Source organism: Pistacia vera, unplaced genomic scaffold (genome assembly GCF_008641045.1).
Source record: "Pistacia vera cultivar Batoury unplaced genomic scaffold, PisVer_v2 Contig638, whole genome shotgun sequence".
Lineage (NCBI taxonomy): Eukaryota > Viridiplantae > Streptophyta > Magnoliopsida > Sapindales > Anacardiaceae > Pistacia > Pistacia vera.
Genome location: NW_022196488.1, coordinates 259863 through 264701, shown reverse-complemented (window position 1 = coordinate 264701; position 4839 = coordinate 259863). Strand labels below are relative to the sequence as shown.

The 4839-nt window shown below is 39.8% G+C and overlaps 1 non-coding gene across 1 annotated transcript; it reads left to right on the top strand.

Annotated features, from left to right (window-relative positions):
- Positions 1 to 3697: 3697 nt before the first annotated feature.
- Positions 3698 to 3804, top strand: LOC116111448. Its single transcript, XR_004125072.1, has one exon. It is a non-coding gene; the product is annotated as a small nucleolar RNA R71 (small nucleolar RNA).
- Positions 3805 to 4839: the final 1035 nt, after the last annotated feature.

The window sequence follows — 4839 nt, the reverse complement described above, 5'->3', positions numbered from 1 at the left end:
CACAGTCGAGCCATCGGTGTCAACTGAGTTCCTTTGATGGCCTTCTTCTGTTTCTTCGATACTGCCCAATTTGCATCCGATTTTGCAATGACCGAAAGGATGATACTGTCCTCAAACTGTGATCTCTTAAACTATACATACTCATCCTGATCAAGGTTAGGCAGGTTGTAGAACTGATTGATCACCCTTTCCGTAAATGGCACATCAGCCCTTCTGACAAACACTGTACCTTCCTGACAATCCGGGAGATTGGCATAGAACTCCCTTACTAGCGGCTCTATAGTCGGTTGTGCAGGAGTACTCATAAACATCTCCCAACGTCTCCTTCTACTCTAGTCCAAGGCCTGACTTGCGGTCAATCCGCGCTCAGGAATAATACGCTTATCTTTCCTTTGGATGGCCCTCTCATACCTTTTACAGGTTCCTCACTCACAAAACGGTTGTCCACTTTCTTTCCTTTGCCCTTACCCTTGTATGGATGCTTAATTTTGGCAGGCATTGTTCAAAATTAAAGTTCACTAAAAAATTATACCCCAGCAATTCAAACCTTGTTGTTCTACACAACCAATTCAATCTTGCAAAAACAAACAACACTTCCAAAAATTCGCGCTTTACCCCCAAAACTTCAAATTTTCAAATTTACACAAACACTCCAATATTTCAAAACCCACACTCCTCACAATCACCCAATGCATGAACTACCCTTCCTCTAACAAAATCAATGCTCAAAATCACCCAAATTCCACAACTCAACCGCAACAAATTTTTTTCAGATCTACAAACTAAAACTTGAAATGGTGCGATAAAAGGGTTTGGGAACTTGAGATCTTACCAATATGAAGGAGTATTCTCCACCAATTGAACTAGAAACAACCCAAATTAAAAAGCCCTAAATTCTTGATCCAAAAATTTTTATGAAATTTTCGCGAAAATCATTGTTGAAACTAGTTGTTTTGGTGTTTAGGAGGGTTAAGGAGTAAGAAATTTGGTTGGTTAAACTCTGGGAAAGCAAAAGATTTAAGTTTGAAATTTTTTCTCTCAAATGGATATGAAGAGTCGCGTGAAGAATGAAAAAGAAAAGTGGGTATTTATAGAAAACACTCATCGCCACGGCGAAGTTCTTCATTCAAGGACCCTAATAAACCCAGGTTTCACCGCGACAAAAACTTACAGAGGCTACACGTTTTTTTTTTTTTTTTTTTTTCAGCTTACTTCGCCCCGGCGAAAAACAATCTTCGCCACGGCGAAATGCCTTAGTCAAATTTAGTCCCACCTTCTTCGCCGGGGCGAAAACTTCCAAGAGCTGACCTATTTTCCAGGTTGCTTCGTCGCTGCGAAGAATACATCTTCGCCCCGGCGAAGTCTGGGACTTTCGCACCATATTTTTCTACACAATGCTTTGCCACGGCGAAGAATACTTCTTCGCCCCGGCGAAGTCTGGAGCATTTTAATTCCTTTCTTTAGCTGAAAATTTCACCTGAAACACCCAAAAACACACACATTACAATTCATACAAACTAATAATGATTTCAAACAAATTCAAACAACCAAAATGAAAAACAAAAATTTTAAAAACACTTGGGTTGCCTCCCAAGAAGCGCTTGTTTATAGTCGATAGCTCGACTCTCTCAATCTTTCACGGCAGTCCGGATTATCCAAGTACATCACATCCTAGAATTTTCCCTTGTACTGAAGCTTCTTTTGTTGATGATCTTTTTCACTCATGGTCCTTGTTGAGAGTTTCACCACCCATTTCCATCCTTTGGTCATTGCTTTGGTGGTTCGACTCTTCTCACTAACTGCTTTCCATTTTTTTGACATTCCCTCACCCTTTTTAAGTTGAGACATTTGTTCTTTTTGAAGACGCAATCTCAAGTGAGGTTCATCCCAGAATGTTTTGCAACCTTTCCCATTATGGTCCTCACTATTAAACTGATTCGATTTGACAATGCAGCTCTTAATTTCCACCTTAAGATTGTTCAGTTGGAAGGTTTCAATTTTTGTCTGGTCCACCATATCGATTTTTAAACATGACTCTTCTTTAGGTGGAGCTCTCATTGAATCAAGGACATTAAATGTTATTTCTTCATCTTGCATCCTCATGATCAACTTCCCTTCTTGAACATCGATTAAAGCCCTTCCGGTAGCTAGAAATGGTCGTCCCAGGATAAGAGGAACCTCTTTGTCTTCTTCCATATCCAACACAAAGAAATCCACAGGAAAAATGAACTTGTCCACCTTAATCAACACATCCTCTATGATGCCCCTCGGATGCTTTATTGATCGATCTGCAAGTTGCAAGCATATGGTCGTCGGCTTTACTTCACCAATTCCTAATTTCCTGAAAAAAGAAAAAGGCATAAGGTTAATGCTAGCTCCTAAGTCACATAAAACTCGATAAAAGGTGATATCTCCTATAGTGCAAGGAATAGTAAAACTCCCTTGTTCTTTGAGTTTCAGGGGCAGCTTCTTTTGTAAGATGGCACTGCATTCCTCTGTGAGCATCACCATTTCCTCATCTTCTAACTTCCTCTTGTTTGATAAGATTTCCTTTAGAAATTTTGCGTAGCTCGACATCTGCTGCAATGCATCTGCAAAAGGAATGTTAATATACAGTTTCTTAAAAACATCAAGAAATTTAATAAACTGCTTATCCTGATTTTCTTTTCTAAGTCTTTGAGGAAAAGGCACGGGTGGTGTGTGATGCGCCAACTCTGCTGGTATCTCAGGGAAGAGCAATTTCTCCTTCTTCTTTTTCTTTTGCCTCTCATCCTGCTTCTATTCGCCTTTCCTAAGGATGGGTGGTTTCTCTTCAGCAATGATTTCTTCATTCACTTCCTCATCAGATTCTTCATTGTTCCTTGACGGACTTTCCTCTTTCCTTGATTTTTCCACCTCTTCTAAAATTGTCCCACTTCTCAACGTAATTGCATTTACTTGCTCACATGGGTTAGTCACCGTATTGCTTGGTAGAGACCCCTGTGGTCTATCATTTAGCTTCTCGGCCAATTGGCCCATTTGTACCTCAAGATTCCAAATGGATGCCCCTTGATTTCTAAAATTTGTCCTCGTCTCATTCATAAACCCGGTGGTTTCCTGCATGAATTTTCCAAACATGTCCTCCAACTTTGTCACTCTTGGATCTCCCGGTTGATTATTCACCCCTGGTTGGTTGTTTGGCAATGTCCTTTGGTTCCATTGATTATTTTGCTAGTTCTGATTGCCCCAAGCCAGATTTGGATGATTTCTCCACCCCGAGTTGTATGTGTTGGAGTACGGGTTGTTTGGTTGCCTCTGATTTCCTGCCAAGTAGTTCACTTGCTCCGTTGATGAAGATGACGAAGCAAATGTGTTCCCCACTTGACATTCGCTGCTCACATGGTTTCCTGCACAAAAATCACAAGTTAGTTGAGGTGTTTGAATAGAGTTTACCTATATACTTCTCAACTGTTTCTGAAGTGTCGTGAGTTGGGCTGAGATGGCTGTAAAAGCATCAACTTCATGTAGACCCGAAGATTTTCTTGGTATTGCTCTCTCATTTGGTCTTTGATAGTTGTTGCTTGCCAAAACCTCAAGCAACTCATAAGCCTCCTTTGGTGTCTTATTCTGTAAGGCTCCTCCTGAAGCTTCATCAACCATGGTTTGCACATTACCCGTCAGTCCATTGTAAAATGTTTGGACTTGAAGCCAAACTGGCAACCCATGGTGTGGACATTTCCTTATTAACTCCTTCTATCTCTCCCAAGCCTCATACAATGACTCGGACTCATCTTGTAGAAATGATGTGATATCATTTCTGAGTTTTGCTGATTTAGCTGGAGGGATAACTTGGTAAGGAACTTCTGTGCTAAATCATTCCAAGTTGTGATAGTTCCCGGTGGTAGTGCCATTAACCACCCCTTTGCTTTATCCCCCAATGAGAATAGGAATAACCTCAACCTAATGGCATCATCTGACACTCTGTTCGATTTGAAGGTGTCACAAATTTCTAAGAAATTTGCAATATGCTGATTCGGATCTTCCTTCAAATCACCATTAAATCTTATTGACTGTTGGATCATCTGGATGATTGTCAGCTTAATCTCAAAGTTGTTGGCTTGTACCGTAGGCCTAGTAATACTCGACCCACTGCCATTAATAGTGGGAATTGAAAATTCCCTCAATGTCTTATTTTCTGGTTCTGCCATTTCAACAACTACTTCCTCTGCTTTAACCACTATGTCCGCTCTTTCTCTTCTCTCTCTGTTAAGTCGTCTGACGGTTCTCTCAATCTCAAGATCAACAGGAACCATTGGTTGACGTCTCACTCTTTGCATAAACTACAAGAAAAGAAATGAAGGAAAGTGAGATCACACACCAATTGAAAATTAAAAACGAGAATAAAATAGATAATAGAAAAAAACAAAAACAAAAACAAAAACTCCAATCTAGCTAACTATAGAAAGACTCAATGTTAACTTAAAACTCAATCCCCGGCAACGGCGCCAAAAACTTGATGCGTGTTTCCTACAACATTCAATATGTAGCAAGTATACTAGTCGCTCAAGTAATAAAGTGATGAGTGAGTATCGTTCCCACGAGGATTGCTAGCTAAGCACTAAGTTTCCTACTGTTCTCAAGTTGGAGCAATCGACTTCTTTTGGATTAATGGGAGCCAAAAAAAAAAAAAAAGCTCTAAAGCTGAAATTACGAACTTAAAAATTTAACTATGAACGTGAGATGAAGAACACGAATAAATTCAATTCAATTAAAACGGGTAGGGTTTTGACTTCATTCGGACTTTATGGGTTAAACCTAAGAATAAAACTAAATTCATATTCATATGCATTGGTTGTAAAT